This window comes from Pristiophorus japonicus, chromosome 4 (genome assembly GCF_044704955.1).
Source record: "Pristiophorus japonicus isolate sPriJap1 chromosome 4, sPriJap1.hap1, whole genome shotgun sequence".
NCBI classification, from domain to species: Eukaryota; Metazoa; Chordata; class Chondrichthyes; family Pristiophoridae; genus Pristiophorus; species Pristiophorus japonicus.
Genome location: NC_091980.1, coordinates 64,594,935 through 64,617,887, shown reverse-complemented (window position 1 = coordinate 64,617,887; position 22,953 = coordinate 64,594,935).

Here is a 22,953-nt window from a genome sequence, read left to right as displayed (position 1 = left end):
TTGGGAGATTGTGAGGCTAAAAAAGATTACAGAGATAGGGAGGAGTGAGGCCGTGGAGAGATTTGTAAACAAGGATGAGAATTTTGAAATCGAGGCTTCTGACTTCCCAATATTTAATTGGAGAACATTTCTGCTCATCCAGTACTTTCAGCTCACCTTGGGTTTTTGTACTGTTTGTCGATGCATAACTGTGTAACTGAGTGAGGTTTCTGAAGTGTTAATGCATTATTATGCTGTTTTCTATGCCAGTAATTTCTGACAAGTAATTTTTTTTAAATAAACGAGGAATTAAAAGCTTTTAATAAATTCTACTGTAAATAAACTTGCAAAATGGGCATGTAAATGAAAAATGAATATCAATATAGACAAGTATGAGGTGGTGCATTTGGGTAGAAGGAATAAGGAGTCTATCTACTCCTTGGAAAATAAGTCTAAATGAGGTACAGGTGCAAAGGGATCTGGGGATATAGATTCACAAATCATTAATAGTAGTAATGCAGGTTAAAAAAGCCATAAAAGTGCAAATAAAGCACTGGGGTTCATTTCTAGAGGAATAGAATTCAAAAGCAGAAAAGTTATGTTAAACTTGTATAGAACCTTGTCTGATTGTCTCATGATTTGAAATGATGGAGTGGCAATATGGCATTACTGCATAAATGCTTTTAAGTGGTTTCTGCTGCTGCTGTTGTTGTTGTTGGAGAAGTACCACCAGTGCTGCCTCTGCAAGGTCCTGCAAATCCACTGGGAGGACAGACACACCAACATCAGTGCTCGCGATCAAGCCAACATCCCCAGCATCGAAGTACTGACCACACTTGACCAGCTCCATTGGGTGGGCCACATCTTCCGCATGCCTGACACGAAACTCCCAAATCAAGTGCTCTACTCGGAACTCCTACACGGCAAGTGAGCCCCAGGTGAGCAAAGGAAACGTTTCAAGGACACCCTCAAAGCCTTCTTGATAAAGTGCAGCATCCCCATCGGCACCTGGGAATCCCTGGCCCAAGACCGCCCTAAGTGGAAGAAGAGCATCCGGGAGGGTGTTGAGCACCGAGAACATACAGAAACCAAAAGCAAACAGCAGAAGGAGCATGCGGCAAACCAGACTCTCCACCCACCCTTTCCTTCAACCACTGTCTGTCCCACCTGTAACAGAGACTGTAATTCCCATATTGGACTGTACAGTCACCTGAGAACTTCCTTTCAGAGTGGAAGCAAGTCTTCCTCAATTTTAAGGGCCTGCCTATGATGATGATGATGTTGTTGTAAAATTTGCTCACGGACGAAAAGGTCATGCTCAAAGGAGTTTGTGGCCCACTCAATACAAAAAGAATTAGAGGGAACATTATATTTGGTCTGGCCTGCAACAGCCATCTGAAGTTACTATCCGAAGCACATGGGAGCATCCTTTGCATGTGTAAAAAGGGGCAGGGAAGATCCTGCACCAATTTCTTTACCCATGCACTTGCTGGATGCCAGGTCGTAGAACATCCATGGAAATTTATTGCGAAGCAAGCTTTAGGCAAACCTACAGATGGGCGTGTCTTCAAAAGGCCCATAGATTTTTAAAGTAATGGCCCTGAACTCCTGGTTTCTTCTTCCCGCGGGCGATCAACTCAATTCTAGAGAAAAGATGTGAACTTATCTTTTGCTGCTGCACCCACCAGAGATCCCGGTCCTGAGGCCTCCTCTCCCTGCGCATCAGAGCGCGTGCATGTCTGGACGGACGAATGCTGGAGCTGGAGTCACATGGCACTGGGCAGCCAATCTAGGTAACGTATTTTTTCGGTCATAATAATGGGAACTCCGTCAGTAGGAATTCCCATTTTTATGATTGAGAAACACCCCCCAACACCAAAACACCAATAAAAAATAGGAAAAAAGATCACATATTTAACATTAATTTAAATTAAAGTTAATAAATATCTTAGAAAAAATATATATTTTTCTGATTTTTTTTTAACGTTTTTTAATTATGGTTTAAAATAAACTTACCTTAGTGGGCAGGGTTTTTTAACATTAAAATGTGTTTTTCCAAATTTTATTTTTTATGTTTTTGTATGTTTTAAAACTCTTAGGCTGGTAAAAGTAGGCTAAGCGCCTGTCTTTACCAGGCACAAGAATTTTAAGGACATTCGCTGGGCAAGAGATGGGCAAAAGGTAAACACCGCAATCTTGCCCATGCGAATGTCCTGGCTGTCGAGATGTGGAAGATCTGTCAAGCTAAAACTTGACAGATCGGAAAAGCCAGTTTTCGTTCATTGTGGTGCCTTCCCGGGTCCGTACACACTCCGTATGGACCTGGGGAGGCCGGGATTTCAAGGTCATTGAATTGGGCTTTTTGAAGGCAGTTCCTGTCATTTTTTTCAGCTGTCACTTTCATGAGCCTGTGTTCCAATTTCTGTTCTTTTTGCCCCAAGCTCATTTATTGGCATCAAAGGGCTTAACACTGGGGATCCTCCTAGCGGAAGAACAGGTGGCGATGTCGTAAGCCTGCCCGAAAAATGCTTTGAGCCCTCCTGCCCGCAGCACACCCCTGAGCGAGAGAGGCAGCATGCTTCGCTTTGACAGATGTTGTTGGTGGAGGCTCCTCGTCCCAAAGACAGCTGTGCCAGTCACCATCATCATCATAGGCAGTCCCTCGGAATCGAGGCAGACTTGCTTCCACTCTTAACATGAGTCCTTGGATGGTTGAACAGTCCAATACGAGAGCACAGTCCCTGTCACAGTTGGGCCGATAGTCATTGAGGGAAGGGGTGAGTGGGACAGATTTGCCGCTCGCTCTTTCCGCTGCCTGTGCTTGATTTCTGCATGCAATCGGCGATGAGACTCGAGTGCGCAGCACCCTCCCGGATGCACTTCCTCCACTTAGGACAATCTTTGGCCAGGGACTCCCAGGTGTCGGTGGGGATGTTGCACTTTATCAGGAAGGCTTTGAGGATGTCCTTGTAACGTTTTCTCTGTCCACCTTTGGCTCATTTGCCATGAAGGAGTTCCGAGTAGAGCGCTTGCTTTGGGAGTCTCGTGTATGGCATGCGAACAATGTGGCCTGCCCAGCAGAGCTGATCAAGTGTGGTTAGTGCTTCAAAGTTGGGGATGTTGGTCTGGATGAGAACACCAATGTTGGTGCGTCTGTCCTCCCAGGGGAGTTGTAGGATCTTGCGGAGGCATCGTTGGTGATATTTCTCCAGTGACTTGAGGTGTCTACTGTACATGGTCCATGTCCCTGAGCCATACAGGAGGGCGGGTATTACTACAATCCTGTAGACCATGAGCTTGGTAGTAGATTTGGCCTGGTCTTCGAACACTCTTTTCCTCTGGCAGCCGAAGACTGCGTTGGCACACTGGAGGCAGTGTTGAATCTCCTCATTAATGTCTGCTTTTGTTGATAAAAGGCTCCCGAGATATGGGAAATGGTCCACGTTGTCCAGGGCCGCTCCGTGGATCTTGATGAATGGGGGGCAGTGCTGTGTGGCGAGGACAGGTTGGTGGAGGACCTTTGTCTTACGGATGTTTAGCGTAAGTTCCATGCTTTCATAAGCCTCAGTAAATACGTTGACTATTACTTGGAGTTTAGCCTCTGCATGTGCGCAGACGCAGGCGTCGTCCGCGTACTGTAGCTCGACGACAGAGGTTGGGGTGATCTTGGACCTGGCCTGGAGACAGCGAAGGTTGAACAGCTTCCCACTGGTTCTGTAGTTTAGTTCCACTCCAGCGGAGAGCTTGTTGACTGTGAGGTGGAGCATGGCAGCAAGGAAGATTGAGAAGAGGGTAGATGTCTGGTGGCATCACAATGACATGTGAATACCTGACTAACCCTTATGCTGGAAGGTTCTGTCGCTGCACCCTAATCACATGCCATGTTTTACATGGTACTGTATGAAAAAAGGCATGGCCTGCTTGGCCACACCCCTGGTGCCACTTACCATATTCGCAGCTCCTGGCAAACCTATCTCATGCTTGGACCTAGGTATCCCTTTCCCTTTGTTTTGGCCTGTCACTTTTTTAATCTCCTGACCTTTCAACCTTGGGAAACATTGCTGATGGTTTGAGGTGGCTTTTAATGCTCCCTAGAGGCTTTCTAAATTTCCCTCTGTCTTTTGATGACATTCCTCCTTTAATTGCATCCATCCCTCTAAATTTGACTTGCACACAATTTTCTTTGTGAATAATTATGTAAATACGATTAGACCAAAAAAAGTGAGTCTCATCAGCATTTGAGATTGAAGTGTTAGTTGCAGCAGCATAAACCAATTAGAACACCTGCAGACACAAATCAGTCTTGGTACATTTTGCAAAAGTATTGATTGTTTTATAAGCAGATGAAAAATTGTTTCATTAACTGCTTAACAAGATTTTAAAATATTATCATATATAGTAACAAGATTTTTAAAAAAGGAGCAACTGATTGACTGGGATATTTATTTGTGGTAAAAATAAGAATTGCCAAAAGGGCCTTTGTATTCTCATGTTAATAAATAATGTTCTATAGAGTTCATGCTGGAATATGAGAAAAGAGTTGATTAAAACAGGAGGCACAATTCTTCAGACCATTTTTCATCTGTTTATAAACCTAATCAATAATCTTTCTTCATAAAGCACCCTTGAATCTTCAATAGATTAATTCTTAAAGAGCTCAATGAAGCATTTTAAGTCCAGAAATACACTTTATCCTTTTTGTCACGTAAGGTGGATCCTGTTGTTAGATATAGGTTAACAACTTTAGTTCTGAAGCATCTCCAGGATCAGTTGCTGCTGATTGGGATCAGTGCTGTACTGCTAATGTCAATGGTGTACAAGGAATGATTGGGGAAAGGGAATGTACAGAAGCATTCCTATGTTCACTACAATATCTTTATTTTCCTGTAATTAAAATATATCCAAAGCATCTTGTGTAATTGGTGATTCTTTGAAATACATGGCACATGGGTTGTACAGCTGCGTAACATAAAATTGTGCTAAAATGAAATTATGAACTTTTCTATTTAGTTAAATTGTTCTACTTTTTTACTATATAATTAATTTTGGTGGTCAATAAATACATAAATCATTTTATCAATATTTTAGTTGCACTTCATGGAAAATTCATATTGACTGATGTCTTTTCAGCATATTTATGAATGGGCCCGGACTTTGCGGTGGATGATGAGGGCAAACTGTCAGCGTTCAACGTCATTACCTCTCTAAAACTGGCCGTTTCTTCAGGATTTAGCACATGTGCATCTAAACGCGGAAATCCTGAGGCTGCGGTCAGTTATTCACTGCTCCGACACTGGCTGCGCGTACGAGAGCATGGGCCTTACACTAAACATCCGTAAGACAAAGTTCCTCGACCAACCTGCCCCCACCACAAAGCACTGCTCCCTGATTATCAAAATCCACGACGAGGCTTTGGACAACGTGGACCATTTCCCATACCACGGGAGCCTACTGTCAACAAGGGCCGATGTCGATGATGAAGTCCAACACCGCCTTCAGTGTGCCAGTGCAGCCTTCGGTCACCTGAGGAAGAGTGTGTTTGAAGACAAGCACCTCAAACCCAGCACCAAGCTCATAGTCTACATAGCAGTAGTGATATCCGCACTCCTAAATGCTTCAGTGACATGGACCATGTACAGTAGGCACCTCAAAGCACTGGAGAAGTATCACCAACACTGCCTCTGCAAGATCCTGCAAATCCAATGGCAGGATAGGTGCTCCAATATTGGTGTTCTCGCTCAGGCCAACATCCCCAGCATCGAAGCATTGACCACGCTCAATCTGCTCGAATAGACAGGCCACATCGTCCGCATGCCTGATACAAGATTCCCAAAACAAGCGCTCTACTCGGAGCTCCAACACGGCAAGCGAGCCCCAGGTGCGCAGAGGAAACACTTCAAGGACATCCTCAAATCCTGCTTGAAAAAGTGCAACTTCCCCACTGACACCTGGGAATTCCTGGCCCAAGACCGCTCAAAGTGGAGGAGAAACATTCAGGGAGGCGCCGAACACCTCGAGTCTCTTCACTGGGAGCAAGCAGAAGCCAAGTGCAAACAGCAGAAGGAGCGCACGACAACCCAAGCACCCATCCAGCCGTCCCTTCAACCACCGTCTGCCCAACCTGTGACAGAGACTGTCGGTCCCGCATCAGACTCATCAGTCACCTGACAACTCATTTTTAGTGTGGAAGCAAGTCATCCTCGACTCCGAGGTACTGCCTAAGAAGAAGACTGGCTGCGCTGTGGAACCCCTCTGTCCCCATTGTGATCTGTGAAATCAGTGGAAATGACGAAAACTTTTCCACGCTAACATCGTTGTTAAACACCCATTAAATGTAAAGCCTTGTTGGAATATGTGTAACTGGGGTTGTAACACTGTACTAACTGCTAAACAATTATTCTGGCCCTGAAAAAACTAAATTTAATATTTGTGGAATGTCAAATTTCTCCATTATGATAAAAATTACTATTTTTTTTAAATAGAAAAGTATATATTTTTTAAAGTTTATTCATGATATTTCAGCTTCTACCTTAATCCCATGTGATCATCCCAATCTTTATTTTGCTCTCTAACATATTTTAAAAGTTCAGATAATCAGTGTTTTTCCTTTGCTGGTTTACTGTCTGTGAGAATTCTTCAATGAGATTGGTTGTTTAGATAGATTGATGACATCACTGTTGCATCATACTATGCCCTATTGACAGCGGTACAATCAATTACACGTCGAGAAACCTGACTGCAAATTACAGGCCTTTAATGATGGACGAAGGAACAGAGAGTTGTATTTCCACTTTTGCAGATGACATTAAGTTAGGAGGGACAGTAAGTAGTGGAGATGGAAGCAGGAAGTTGCAAAGTGACATAGACAGATTAAGTGAGTGGGCAAAATCATGGCAAATGGAGTTCAATGTTGGCAAGTCATCAATTTTGGACCTAAGAAAGATAAATTGGATTATTTTTTAAATAATGAGACACTAGGGACTGTAGAGGAGCAAAGGGCTTTGGGAGTCCAATACACAAATCATTAAAAGCCAGTAGACCGGCACAAAAAGCAATCAAAAAGACTAATGCTTATCTCAAAGCGGCTGGAATATAAAGGGGAGGAAGTTATGTTTCAGTTGTACAGAGCCTTGGTCAGACCCCATCTGGAGTATTGCACTCAGTTCTGGGCATCGCACTTCAGGAAGGGTATATTGACCTTGGAGGGGGATGCAGCACAGATTCATCAGAATGATACTGAGGCTTAGAGTGCTAAATTATGAGGACAGGCTGCATAAACATGGCTTGTATTTCCTGAGCATAGGAGATTGAGGAATGATCTGATCGAGGTGTTTAAAATGTTAAAAGGATTTGATAGGGTAAATACGGAGAAACTTTTTCCTCTGGTATGGGAATCAATAACAAGAAGTCATATTCTTAAAACTCGAGCTAGGCCATTCAGGAGCGAAATCAGGATGCACTTTTTCACACAAAGGGGAGCAGAAATTTGGAACTTTCACCCCCAAAAAGGCAAAAGGCTGTGGATGCTGGGACAATTGGAGATAAATAGATTTTTGTCAGTTAAGGGTATGAAAGTAGATGTAGCAAAGGCAAGTAAATGGGGTTGAGGTACAGATCAGCCATGATTTAATTGAATGGCAGAGCAGGCCCGAGGGGCTGATTGTCCTACTCCTGTTCCTAATGTTCCTATCATGTCTTTGTACTTTAATTAATTAAGATTTTAATTCTGAGTATTGAAGATGACATAAGTTTAAACACTAATATTAAGATGAATATAACAAAATAAACTGAGTGAACATAGTAGAATGATAACTAAGGGAATGGTAATCGATATTCCATGCTCATTTGGTTTACATAATATATTTGGCATTGTTAGGCCACCAAGAGTATTAACTAAGATGTGTAAAACCCATTTCCAAGCACCCTATTATCATTTTCACTGTGTAATCATATTCAATACCCTAACATAGTAACAGTCACATTTTGAAAACAGTGAGCACTTCACTGTATGAATGTGCATGTAGGTTTAAAATGTGCAGAAACAAGTCTAATCAAACATATCGGCCCTGAATTTGCGGCCCCTATGGGTGCGTACGAGGTGTGCACCCACCCGTAAGGGCCCTGCATGTTCCGGGTTTAGGTATGCGAAGCGCATGCGCCTAAACCCGGAACTTGCAATCTGTCAGGAATCCTCTTAACAAATCCACCGCATCCGGAAGTAAAGGACCTCCGCGCTCAGAGAGTTGGACTATTTGCTGTTTGCACAACTCCTGCCAGCGAATGCCCTTGAAATGCTTATGACTGATAAAAGCAGGTTATCATAATGAAGTGTTTGTAAGCACACTGAATAAAGCAAAAAATGAATGCTTGTAACATTTTTTTCATAAGTTAATAATTAGAGTGTAAACTGATGAGAGACTTATATTAGCAATATGTGTTATAAGAGGTTTGTAGAAACATACGTTTGTTAATTTTGAATAAACATACTGAGAGATTTACAATAGCAGATTATTACCATGAAAATTTATGCAGTTGCAGAATTTATTATAATGGCAGCTTTTTAGCGTTTGATTTTTGTTTACAATGCATAGTTTGTGAGAGCTTTTAACATAACAAAAAGCTTGTCCCTGTAATAAGAGTTTATTCTGATGAGTGGACTGCACTGATTGTTACAATGAAAAGTTTGTAATAGCAAAAATTGGCACAATGAAAGTTTGGCAATACTTTACTTTAAAAGGAGGTTTGTAATAAGTGTTTGTTGTGGAGTGAAAGATAGAATTTTTTTCGGAATCATGTATATCTGCATAAACGAGAGACAAAGGGCCCAAGTTTCGGCCTGAGTTGCTCCTGATTTTTTGGAGCAACTGATTTAGAACGGAATATCTTAGAAATGCAAATTCTCGGCATTTAGTTTGCTCCAGTTCTAGTCAGTTAGAACAGTTTCACTTTGGAACAGAATCTTTTTTGCAAAAGGGGGCATGTCCGGCCACTTACGCCTGTTTTCAAAGTTTCGGCAGTGAAAACTTACTCCAAACTAACTTAGAATGGAGTAAGTGAAGATTTTTGTACGTTCGAAAAAACCTTGTCGACACTTTAGAAAATCAGGCGTAGGTTACAAATTAGGTGTAGGGAAGGGGGGGGGGGGTTTAAAGGGAAGTTTACAAACATTAAACACTTCAGTTTTACAAATAAAGAGCCATCATCAATAATAAATGATAAATACATCAATAAATCAACCAATAAATCAATCAAAAAAAATTAATAAAAAATATATTTTTTTTTTAAATCAATAAATAAAACATTTTCTACTTACCAACTGCAGCACCGGGAGTCCTCCAACAGCGTGCTGGGACGGCCCCCCCAGTGTGTCTCTGTCAGTGTCTCTATCTCTCTGTCTGTCTGTGTGTGTGTCTCTCACTCTCTGTCTGTCAGTGTCTGTGTTTCTGACAGCGAGGGGAGGGGGAGAAGGGGGGTGGGAGGTGGAGGGGGAGAAGGGAGGTGGGGGGGGGAGCAGGGAAATGGGGGGGGGAGAAGGGAGGTGGGGGGGAGAAGGGAGGTGGGAGGGGAGAAGGGGGGGTGGAGAGGGGGAGGGGGAGGGGGAGAAGTGGGGAGGGAGAAGGGGGGAGAAGGGGGGGGAGAGGGGGAGGAGGGAGAGAGGAGGGAGGGAGGGAAGGAGAGAGGAGGGAGGGAGGGAAGGAGAGAGGATGCAGGGAGGGAAGGAGAGAGGAGGGAGGGAGGGAAGGAAGGAGGGAGGGAAGGAAGGAGAGAGGAGGGAGGGAAGGAGAGAGGAGGGGGAGGGAAGGAGAGAGGAGGGAGGGAGGGAGGGAAGGAGAGAGGGGGGGAGGGAGAGAAGGAGGCTGAACGGCCGGGCCCAAGACCTCGGGCTGGATTTACAGGTAGGTGGCTTCAGGTCTCGGGGGGGGGGGTCGCGGAGGTCTGGGGAGGGGGGGGTGAGCGAGAGTCACGGAGGTCCGGGGTGGGGGGAGAGAGTCGCGGAGGTCCGAGGGGGGGTAGAGAGTCGCGGAGGTCCGGGGGGGAGAGAGTCGCGGAGGTCCGGGGTGGGGGGGGGGAAGAGAGTCGCGGAGGTCGGGTCACCGGGGGGGGGGGGGAGCGGGGGTCGGGTCAGCTGGGAGGAGCCTTATCCACGCAGCCCCAGTGAGGTCATTCGGCCAGGGCTAGGGGCTGCGTGCATCGGGCCCCTCCACAGTTTTGGGCGCCTGGAGCTACTGCACATGCGCGCCCACTGTAGCGCGCATGTGCAGAGGTCCCGGCACTGTTTTTAGCACAGGGACCTGACTCCGCCCCCAACAGCTCGTGCTGCGCTGCGCCGAGCTGCAGAAGACCTGCAGGGAGCTGGAGAATAGGTAAGTTTTTTTTAGGCGCACTTTCTGGCATGAAAAACGGGCATCCAGGTCCGGGCTGTGCCGTTTTAGATGCGTCCCGAAACTTAGGCCCAAAGAAAGGTCCGCAGTATTTGCGTGGAGTTTACCCAGAATTTTACTTTGGGAGTATTGGATTGGCACTTGGCTAAGAGTCAGGAAGTAAAAGAACCACTGCCCCACATGATGTCAGGTAAACACATGCACAATGGTGCGCTCCTGGGCTCTGTGGGAGAGTATGCTGCGTAGAACTCTGCAACGTTTGAAAGGAAGTTCTCACAGGGAGAATCACACGAGGTAGGTGTGGATTTCCTTGCGATGTCAGCGGCATACTCCTTAGGTGTGCCTTCGAACAGAAATTCAGGCCCACTGTTTTTTTTAAACTGAAAGGTCAATGGATAAATAACACTTATTAGTCCAGTAAAGCTATTTAGTTGATTACGTACCATTAACTGCTTCTAAATCAACATCAGTGCTTTTGAGCTGCTAAAATATGAAAAAGGATCAGTATACTTTGATTACCTGTTTCTTTTTCATCCGTGACATTGAACAAACACGCAGCAAAGATTAATTTGTTTGTGAAGATACATTGGATAACATAATGGGCAAAAAATTGCGGTCTCTACGGGCGCGTACAATGTATGCGGTGCGCAAGCTCCGAGAACCAGCACTTGCGACTGTCAAAATATCTTTTGACAGTTCCAACGCATCCCTGGGAGAAGGACATTCGCGGGCAGAGATTTGGTTTTTTTTCCCAACTCTCACGCAGCAAATGTCCTTCAAACTATTACACCTGCTGCCTGCTTTTACCAGCTTAAGGTCGAGACTTTGCATTGTTGTTCAGATCGCCCAAAACTCTCATTTATTCAGATCGCTCGGGGATTCGGCAATTCCGGGTAAACAAATTGTCCGTTAGGGCGAGCTTACATTTTAAAGCTGATATTTAAAGGTGATAGAGCCACCCATGAAGATTTAGTTTGTGTTATCTGAACGTGAATGTAATAAAATACATGAAAATTGATTCATAATGTCTTGAAATTAAAAATTATTTTATTCTGTTAAAACTATTAAAACTGAGCTTGGTTTTTAAAATAGCGATCTTATATCTGCTTGTTTAAATGAATTCATTTTCTTCTTAATTAAAATGTTGTGGATGATACGAGTTTGCAGAACCCCGTGAGAAGTAAAATGAGAATTCTCCTCAAAAAAAACAACGACATATTTAATTGCTTCTTCAGCGCGTGTTCAAGTCTTTTTTCTTTTTATTCAATTTCATTGTCTGAATCGCTCATCTCTTCATCAGATTTGTCTTGTCTTTATTGGTGACTATGCCGATGAGTTCCTTGTCAGTATGCTTCTTGATATAATAAATTGTTGATGATCCAACTTCATATTCGTCCATCAAAGTACGCACACTTTTGCCAGCTTCAGACTTCTTTATAATTTCTAATTTCTGCTGAATTCTCAATACTTTCCATTTCCTTTTAGTGCCACAAGACAGTTTAAATTGTACACCCGACTGCTTGAACAACTTTCAATGCGTGTGACAGTTGAAAAGTGAGAAAGAAGTTCACGCCTGCGTCTATTTATGTGTAATTGATAGTTGAAGGGAGCGAGATATTCACGTGTGTGACGGTTATTTTAAATTCCGTTACAGCTGATTTTCCGTTAGATCCATATCTGGATAAATGAGAGTTGCCTGTATTTCTTTTCGTGATCGCCAGAATATCGGCCATTTTAAAACACGCTAGTTTCCACTTTTTTATTTGGGCGTTAGCCATAGCGATGTGAAATGGGCATTAGCAATTTATTCCATCGTGCAAGGCTGACGTCCATAGCAACGGGCTTTTCCTGCGATTCGGGAGGTCAGGGGTCATCTGCACATGCGCAGAAGAGAGAAAGAGAAGAGAGAGAGAAGAGTTGATTTCAGAAGCAAGTGTGGAGTATTTGTATTAGTGACTGATTTTAGAAATGGAGAATATTGAGGAAGTAATGAGTGATGTAGAGGTGGAGGAGGTATCCGAAGTGGGTGAGGTGGGAGAGGAGATGGGCGGACGAAGGCACGCCAAGTGCTTTACCGAGGAGGACAATGCTGCCCTGGTCGCTGAGGTTGAAAATCATCGGGCCAAACCACCACCCCCTCCCAAGGTGTATCAAAGAATCTGGTGTGAGATTGCCGAAGTGTTGTCTTCGACGGTGCATGAGGTGAAAGAGTCTAACTGAAGGGGCAAAATTCGTGGGAAACCCCCCGTGTTTGGACTCATTGGAAAGGAAATTTAATTTGGAACTATCTACCAGAAAGTTTGAAATCCTAAAGTACATATGGAAGAAACTACGAACTTTAATCGAATTTGGGATTTTACGAGAGAAATTTTGTCTGTGTGGGCAGGGCTAGAGAACTAAAGGATGGCTCTCCTACAAAGAAACCAGTTTGAGTATCGAAGTTGTCTGGGTATTGAAACTAAAGTAAATTGTCTGGAGAATTATGGATACTCGAAAATCCTTTTCCACAGGAGACATTAACAGAGCAACAATTAGCCCAGGGATAGCTAACCATCAGCCTGAATCTGGAAAGTCATTTCAGCATATGCATAACAAACAAAGGCCCATGCAGTCCGCATGAAAAAACCCAAGCACAAACAGACATTGCAAATACCAAGCTAATATCTTCATCAAGAAACAGATTTAAAAGATCAACACACCCGAGACAACATTTTGATGAGCCCGCCCAAAATATGACAAAGAAATACCAAGCCCGCCAAAATTTAAACAAAGAATCCGAGCTGATTTGGTGTGAAGATTAGAACAGCTCCAACAGTATAACTGGGCCCTATTTTAACAAAGGGTATGCTACTGACTCAGGAAACACTGCTAGGGACGCTTAGGATCAAGAAGGGAGAGAGACTACTGCAGCAGTTGTAACTAACTTCTCCAGCCTCGACATCCTGAAATCGGAAAAGGAAGGAAGAACATCAGCATCGCGAGAGCAACCGACCACAGCCAACATGGTAACACCAAAACCACCGTGATCGACCAACTTCAAAACAAAACTCCACAAGGAAGAAACGAAGAATCGAAAGTTTCCACTCTACAATCTAAGTCGTGACTACCAACAGGTGTAAACATTACCTAAAGAGACTTTAAACCTATTTCTAACTAAAGAAAATGGGTATTTACCCCATAAGTCCAAAATGCGCCCTACCACATCAGCGGACACCACCCAACTGAAGATTGCGCAGTAAGAAGTCTTCTCCGACATTTGGGGTACGGCAAGCAGAACCTACGGAATCCAGCGAACCACAAAATCGCGAACTACCGCCAACTGACCATAAAGGATTGGTAAGCATAGTCCCTGTTTACCCTGGAGTCTAATATAGTCAGTGTTAAGTATTGGGAAGTGGGAGGTGTATTATTCACTGTAACCCCTTTGAATGTATGATGTACTGTTCTTTATTAGAGTAATTATAAGTTTGACATTATATTTTCTTGTCTTTAATAAAAATCAAAGTTCTTTTGCACCAAACCAGTTGTCTCTTGCACATTATCACATCCCCCAAACAAATCCAGAGCCTAGAACCCAAGAGTGTGGGAGCGATTCGAACCGCTCAGAAGGTCAGAGGTGAACTTGACACCCGAGCCCACCCCTTACAAAACCAATGCCATAAGCGCTGGAACGACCTCGTTGGTTCTGGCAGAGTACGTATTAAATTTATTAAGTAAATTGTAATGATGCAATGATTAATTCAAATGTAAATCTGCTGGATTGTAGCTAGGCTGGTAATCTTGGTGTCATGCGTTTAATCCGAACCTCGATCTTATTAAAGTTATTCTCAGACCATAGATATAACCAGGCATTCAATTGCTTACGAAGTGTATTAACATATAACGTTAATGTTAACGATGAATAGCATGGGCGATGACTATTTGGGGATTGTCTGTGTGCGCTGTGTGTTGTGTTGTGTAAGAAACATAGAAACATAGAAAATAGGTGCAGGAGTAGGCCATTCGGCCCTTCGAGCCTGCACCACCATTCAATAAGATCATGGCTGATCATTCACCTCAGTACCACCTTCCTGCTTTCTCTCCATACCCCTTGATCTCTTTAGCTGTAAGGGCCATATCTAACTCCCTCTTGAATATATCCAATGAACTGGCATCAACAACTCTTTGCAGTAGAGAATTCTAGAGGTCAACAACTCTCTGAGTGAAGACGTTTCTCTTCATCTCAGTCCTAAATGGCTTACCCCTTATCCTTAGACTGTGTCCCCTGGTTCTGGACTTCCCCAACATCGAGAACATTCTTCCTGCATCGAACCAGTCCAGTCCCATCAGAATTTTATATGTTTCTATGAGCTCCCCTCTCATCCTTCTAAACTCCAGTGAATACAGGCCCAGTCGATCCAGTCTCTCCTCATATGTCAGTCCTGCCAACCCGCGAATGCACTCCCTCAATAGTAAGAACGTCCTTCCTCAGATTAGGAGACCAAAACTGAACACAATATTCCAGGTGAGGCCTCACCAAGACCCTGTACAACTGCAGTAAGACCTCCCTGCTCCTATACTCAAATCCCCTAGCTATGAAGGCCAACATACCATTTGCCTTCTTCACCGCCTGCTGTACCTGCATGCCAACTTTCAATGACTGATGTACAATGACACCCAGGTCTCGTTGCACCTCCCCTTTTCCTAATCTGTTCCATTCAGATAATAGTGTTTTTGCCACCAAAGTAGATAACCTCACATTTATCCACATTATACTGCATCTGCCATGCATTTGCCCACTCACCTAACCTGTCCAAGTCACCTTGCAGCCTCTTAGCATCCTCCTCACAGCTCACACCGCCACCCAGCTTAGTGTCATCTGCAAACTTGGAGATATTACATTCAATTCCTTCATCTAAATCATTGATGTATATTGTAAATAACTGTGGTCCCAGAACTGAGCCCTGCGGCACCCCACTAGTTACTGCCTGCCATTCTGAAAAGGACCCGTTTATCCTGACTCTCTGCTTCCTGTCTGCCAACCAGTTCTCTATCCACGTCAGTATATTACCCCCAATACCATGTGCTTTAATTTTGCACATCGATCTCTTGTGTGGGACCTTGTCAAAAGCTTTTTGAAAGTCCAAATAAACCACATCCACTGGTTCTCCCTTGTCCACTCGACTAGTTACATTCTCAAAAATTCCAGAAGATTTGTCAAGCATGATTTCCCTTTCATAAATCCAGGCTGACTTGGACTGATCCTGTCACTGCTTTCCAAATGTGCTGCCATTTCATCTTTAATAATTGATTCCAACATTTTCCCCACTACTGATGTCAGACTAACCGGTCTATAATTACCCGTTTTCTCTCTCCCTCCTTTTTTAAAAAGTGGTGTTGCATTAGCTACCCTCCAGTCCATAGGAATTGATCCAAAGTCGATAGACTGTTGCAAAATGATCACCTATGCATCCACCATTTCGAGGGCCACTTCCTTAAGTACTCTGGGATGCAGGCTATCAGGCCTTGGGGATTGATCAGCCTTCAATCCCATCAACTTCCCTAACACAATTTCCCACCTAATAAGGATTTCCTTCAGTTCATCCTTCTCACTAGACCCTCGGTCCCCTAGTATTTCCGGAAGGTTTTTTGTGTCTTCCTTCGTGAAGACAAAACCAAAGTATTTGTTCAACTGGTCTGCCATTTCTTTATTCGCCACTTTAAATTCACCTGATTCTGATTGCAAAGGACCTATGTTTGTCTTCACTAATCTTTTTCTCTTCACATATCTATAGAAGCTTTTGCAGTCAGTTTTTATGTTCCCAGCAAGCTTCCTCTCATACTCTATTTTCCCTCTCCTAATTAAACCCTTTGTCCTCCTTTGCTGAATTCTAAATTTCTCCCAGTCCTCAGGTTTGCTGCTTTTTCTGGCCAATTTATATGCCTCTTCCTTGGATTTAACACGTTCCTTAATTTCCCTTGTTAGCCACGGTTGAGCCACTTTCCCCATTTTATTTTTACTCCAGACAGGGATGTACAAATGTTGAAGTTCATCTGTGTGATCTTTAAATGTTTGCCATTGCCTATCCACCGTCAACCCTTTAAGTATCATTTGCCAGTCTATTCTAGCCAATTCACGTCTCATACCCTCGAAGTTACCTTTCCTTAAGTTCAGGACCCTAGTCTCTGAATTAACTGTGTCACTCTCCATCTTAATAAAGAATTCTACCATATTATGGTCACTCTTCCCCAAGGGTCCTCGCACAACAAGATTGCTAATTAGTCCTTTCTCATTACACATCACCCAGTCTAGTATGGCCAGCTCTCTAGTTGGTTCCTCGACATATTGGTCTAGAAAACCATCTCTAATACACTCCAGAAAATCCTCCTCAACCGCATTGCTACCAGTTTGGTTAGCCCAATCAATATGTAGATTAAAGTCACCCATGATAACTGGTGTACCTTTATTGCATGCATCCCTAATTTCTTGTTTGATGCTGTCCCCAACCTCACTACTCCTGTTTGGTGGTCTGTACACAACTCTCACTAGCATTTTCTGCGTAATAGTTTCTGTGTAATAGTAATCATAATAATAATCTTATATCTGTCAGTAATCTGATATCTGTCATATCTGTAATAGTACCTAGGCAATGATCTTATGCCATACTCTTGACACCTTTGCAGAAGAAGCTTTCGAAGAATAGGTCTGAACAGAGGCATACTGGGGGAGGACTGGTAGATCTCACCCCGTTGATGCACCTTGAGGAGTGGGCATTGGCCTTAGTGGGGGTCCAAAATCGGTCGGCAACCCGTGGTGATGCTGAACCTGTTCTTCTGCCATGTGAGTAATGTATAAAAAAAGTAATTTCATGCCATTTCAGTACAACTGATTGATGTAATGTTATGTAATTAATGATGGAATAATGAAATATCATTGTAATGTATACAGATTCTGTACTATCATGATGTGAATTATATGTGACGTCTCTCATTGATATTTATATTTATAGCAGAAGTATAGTTCCTCGTGCGTGGCGTAGGCATTCTCATGTAACCCTGGCATCCCCTTCTCTTATACTAACCTCATTTATGTTTTCTAGGTCACCAGGCCTCACAGACTCTGCAGGTTCCCTGGTTCCCCAGTCTCGTCAGCCTTCGCAGGCTTCCCAGTTCCTATGGTTCTGCAGGTTCCACCAGTTGTCTCCGGAGGTGAGGAGGCAAGAGCCTCTCCTGTCCTTCTACAGGTGCTCCTATTCGCTGAGGATAGTGAGGAGGTGGAGGAGGAGCCTGCAGCAGTGTCATCTTGCGTTCCTGCGGCCACGTCTTCATCCACCGAGGAAGCAGCGGGGCCAAGCTCCTTGCAGCAGGGCACCCCAAGTGGTTCCATGCCTGCGCCAACCCCACGGAGATTGTTTCGGCGAGGTCGCACTACTCCAAGACCGACAGATGTAAGTATGGACATGGTGGAACGGTCCAGGGCGAGCGTTGACATAGGTCGAGAGCTCCTCCAGGCAATGGTGGGTTAGCTGGACACGTTGCTGCTCTGACCGCGATAGTCTCACAGAAGATGTCGGGGATGGTAACGGTGATGGAGAGAATAGCCGAGTCCATGGATGCCAGACGGCAGCCAGTGATCCCGGAATACGGCACTGCACCCCAAGGTGCCGTACTGCCATTGCTACCGACACATGCGAGTCAGGAGGAAACTCTTGCTTCTGACTCGGAGGACGTTTCTTTGGAACGGTCCTCTCCATCTCCAGCCCCATCTTTGGATCTGCCGTTACCCCCCACACAGCAGCAGCGCTCGAGGGGCCCTGCTCCAAGGCGGCTTGGAGTTGGTACAAGAGAAAGGGGAAGAGCTGGGGTTCAGATGAGGGGGGGGTAAAGGAAAAGAGAGGCGTGGCTGCAGGTAGGGAGAGTGGCAATTATTATTATTGTTATTGAAAAATTTGTTGGTGAGTGGGTGCTATATTTATAATTGTTTTATAAAGCATGTTGTTGTTTTTATTATTGTTATTATTTAAAACATTTTCACTGTTGGGGTGGGAGTGGGGGTACATGGGTGTTCGTTGTAAAAAAAATTGTTCAAAAATTTCTAAGTAGTAAAAATGTTTCTTAACTTAACATTGTTGTGCATTGTTAACATTGTTGTTTTCAAATAAATGTCAAGCATATACAAAGTTTGCAAACACTGGCAGGCCAGACCAGGAAAGGCAAAAATGAAACGTAACGAACACAACTGTAACTGTAACTGTTACCAACGTAACGCAAAGCGTTCATTTATGAGCTGCGGACACAATAGTCTTGCAGCTGTGTAACTACCACGGGCCTTTTCCTGTGGTCTAGGGTGGGTGCGGGCATGGTTTCAACGCCAGCCTGATTGTCCTCCCAGAGTTCCTCGTCCACCTCCTCATCTTCCTCATCCTCCTCTTCCGACTCTCCTCTCTCCTGAGGTGGACCGGCAGTCCCATCTGGTAATTCTTGCCCCTCCTGATAGCTAAGTTATGCAACATGCAGCACACCACAATGAACTGAGCGACCTGTTCAGGGTGGTATTGTAATTCGCCACCTGAGTGGTCCAGGCATCTGAAGCGCTGCTTAAGCACTCCAATTGTCTTTTTGACGATATTGCTTGTGGCTATGTGGCTTTCATTGTATCGCTTCTCGGCTTCCATCTTGGGCTTATGCAGGGGGGGTCATCAGCCAGTTGGCAAGGCCTATCCTTTATCCTCCAGCATCCAACCGTGACCTTGTGACTGATTCTTAAACAGGTCAGCTCTCACAGTGCTCCCACGCAAGATGTGCGCAACATGGATACTCCCCGGAAAGTTTTCATTTACTGCCATGATTATTTTCTTGTGGTCAACAACGAGTTGCACATTCAGGGAGTGGAATCCCTTTTGGTTCCGAAACACCTCTGCATCCTGAAAAGGTGCTTGCAGGGCAATGTGCATACAGTCTATTGCTCCCTACACCTTGGGGAAGTTTGCTATCCTCAAGAAACCCAAAGCCCTCTCAGTCTGTGCCTCCCTGGTCATAGGGAAGCTTTAAAGTCCATCCTGCGAGCGTAAAGGGCTTCAGTCATCTGTCGAATGCAACAATGTGTGGCGTGCTGAGAGATACCACAAATGTCGTCAGCTGAGGCCTGAAAGGAGCCCAATGCATAGAAGGAAAGTGCCGCAGTAGCCTTGACCTCAATGGGCAGTGCGGTCCTGATGGTGCTGGTAGGCTGCAGGTCTCCCTTAATGAGCTGGCATATTTCACTGATGACCTCCTTTCAGAAGTGCAGCCTCCTAAGGCACATGTTATCGGACAAGTCCAGGTATGACCGCTTATCCCTGTAAGTGCATTGGGTGTAAGGGTTCCTCCTCCTCAGCAGTCTGCCACCTCTTTGGGCACATAATGCTCTTCAATGAACCTTCTCCCATCTCTAGTCTGCAGCATGTGAGTAGTCATCAATACTGGCTGAGAAATTACAGGTCCCATTACTGTTACTAAATTGTCCTCTCAAAACTCAATTAAAAAATCAAAATTCACCACAATATGATTAGATGGTTTTCAAGAGATTTTAAAACCCCATTAAAAGCACTCATGAATTACTTCAAAGCTCCCATGAACTTGAAGCAGCCTTTTATGAAAAGTCCTCTGAATTACAAAATAGTATCCATACCGCTGGGTTAAGGTCAAGAGAGAGCAGCTTTTATTGGAATTCTCGAGAGATTCAATGAGGGAGAGGATTGGGGAGATTTTACAGATTGTCTTGATCAGTATTTCGTGGCAAACGACCTAAACGAAGACAAGGATGCAGAGCAGCACAGGGCAGTTCTTCTCACCGTCTGTGGCCTCATGACCTACGCACTCATCAAGAATCTGCTCTCACCCACTCTTCCTACAGAAAAGGATTACAAAGAACAATGTGCTCTAGTTTGGGAACACCTTAAACCCACGGAAGGAATCCTCATATCCTGATATCGCTGAGGACGTAGCGGCATTTGTTGCCGACCTGAGATGTCTTGTAGGGCCTTGCAAATTTGGGCCTGCGTTTGAAGACATATTGCATGACTTTTTCATGATCGGGGTCAACCACGAGGCAATCTTAAGTAAGCTGCTGGCTGCGGAGACGCCGGACCTCAGCAAGGTCATCACCATCGCCCAGGCTTGCATGTCCACGCAGAAAAGTACGAAGCAGATAGCGTGACAAAACTGTAACTCCACGTCAAATACTGTGAACAAAACTGCATCAAAGGCTGGCAGAACTGCACATGGCAGGGCCTACTCGACTGCGTCTGCAAGACCGGGAGCCACTAAAAGTTCACCATCGAGGGCCTACTCGACTGCGTATGTGAGAATGGGAGCTGCTCAAAGTCCGCCATCGGGCGAAAATCTGAGCTCGATGTGTTGGCGATGCGGGGGCAATCACCGACCCCATCTGTGCCGCTTCAGGCAGTATGCATGCAGAGGGTGTGCGCAGACGGGGCATCTTCAGCGGATGTGTCCACAGCAGAGCAAGCGAGCTGTGACACACCACGTGGATGATGATCAATGCAGCATGGATCTGGCAATGCAGCCCGAGGCATTTGAGAGCTCTGAGGAGGAAGTGTATAGCATATGGGTGTGCCTTACAAAGAGCCAACCGATAATGATGGAGGTAAAATTAAACGGCGTGCCGGTATCCATAGAATTAGCACGGGTGCGAGTCAATCGATAATAAGCCTGAGAACTTTCAAAAAGCTGTGGGAGACCAAGGCAGAGAGACCCAAGCTGAGTCCAATAAATGAGAAATAGCATACCTACACCAAAGAGCTCATACCAGTGATCGGTAGTGCAGCAGTAAGAGTGTCGTATGAGGGAACAGTTCATGATCTACCATTATGGATTGTCCCGGGCAACGGCCCATCGTTATTCGGCAGGAGTTGGCTCGAGAAAATAAAATGGAAATGGTACGATATCAAAACTTTGTCATCAGCGGATGATGATTTGTTTGCTCAAATGCTGAGCAAATTTCCCTCACTGTTTGAACCGGGAATTGGCAGCTTCAGGGGAGCCAAGCTGCAGATTCACCTAGGCCCAGACGCAAAGCCCATCCATCACAAAGCCAGGGTGGTCCCGCAGATGATGAGAGAAAAGGTTGAGCTCAAACTGAACAGGCTACAATGCGAGGGGATCATCTCACTGGTCGAATTTAATGAATGGGCCAGCCCCATTGCTCCGGTGTTAAAGAGCGACGGCACGGTCAGGATTTGTGGAGACTATAAGATCACGATCAACCGAGTTTCGAAACAAGTTCAGTACCCGCTACCAAAAGCTGATGACCTGTTTGCAATGCTAGCCAGGGGAAAATCGTTCACCAAATTAGATCTAACATCGGCCTACATGACACAGGAACTGGTTGAGTCATCAAAGAAACGTACGTGCATCAACATGCACAAAGGACTGTTTATTTACAACAGGTGCCCTTTTGGCATTCATTTGGTGGCAGCCATATTTCAGAGAAACATGGAGAACCTATTGAAATCCGTCCCCAGGACAGTGGTATTCCAAGACGACATCCTAGTCACAGGTCGTGACACTGCCGAGCACCTGCACAATCTGGAAGAGGTTCTGCATCGTCTGGACAAAGTGGGACTCAGGCTGAAACGTTTGAAGTGCATTTTCATGGCCCCAGAGGTCGAATTCCTTGGATGAAAGATTGCTGCAGACGGAATCAGGCCTACAGACGTGAAAACAGTGGCTATCAAAAATGCGCCCAGGCCCCAGAATGTGACGGAGCTGCGTTCGTTCCTGAGTCTTCTCAACTACTTTGGTAACTTCTTACCCAAATTGAGCACAGTATTAGAGCCTTTGCACAAGCTGCTCAGGAAATAGGGGTGAACTTCAAGACAGAGCCTTTGAGAAGGCTAAAAATCTGTGTTCCAACAAGCTACTGGTACTGTATGACCCATGCAAGTGTCTAGTTTTGAACTGTGATGCGTCGTCCTATGGGGTCGGCAAGCCAATGAGTCAGGCAAACTACAACCAGTTGCATACGCGTCTCGAAGCCTGTTCAAGGCGGAAAGAGCCTACGGCATGGTAGAGAAAGAGGCTTTAGCATGTGGTTATGGGGTTAAAAAAATGCACCAGTACTTGTTTGGGCTTCACTTCGAGCTGCAAACTGATCACAAGTCGCTTATATCATTGTTCTCGGAACATAAAGGTATCAATACCAATGCGTCGTCCCACATCCAGAGGTGGACGCTGACATTATCTGCCTATAGTTATGTCACTCGCCATAGACCAGGCACCGACAACTGCGCTGATGCATTGAGACAATTACCGTTGCCCACACCGGAGGTGGAAATGCCAATGCCCGCAGAGCTACTCATGGTCATGGATGCCTTTGAGAGTGAAGGGTTGCCCATCACTGCTCAACAAGTTAAGACCTGGACCAACCAGGATCCGACCCCATCGGTTGTAAAACGTTGTGTTCTTAACAGGGACTAGTCGATCATTCCCAATGAAATGGGTGATGAAACCAAACCGTACAGCCGTCACAAAGATGAGCTTTCCATCCAGTCCGACTGTTTACTGTGGGGTAATGGTGTTGTAATGCCCAAAAAAGGTAGGGCAAGATTTG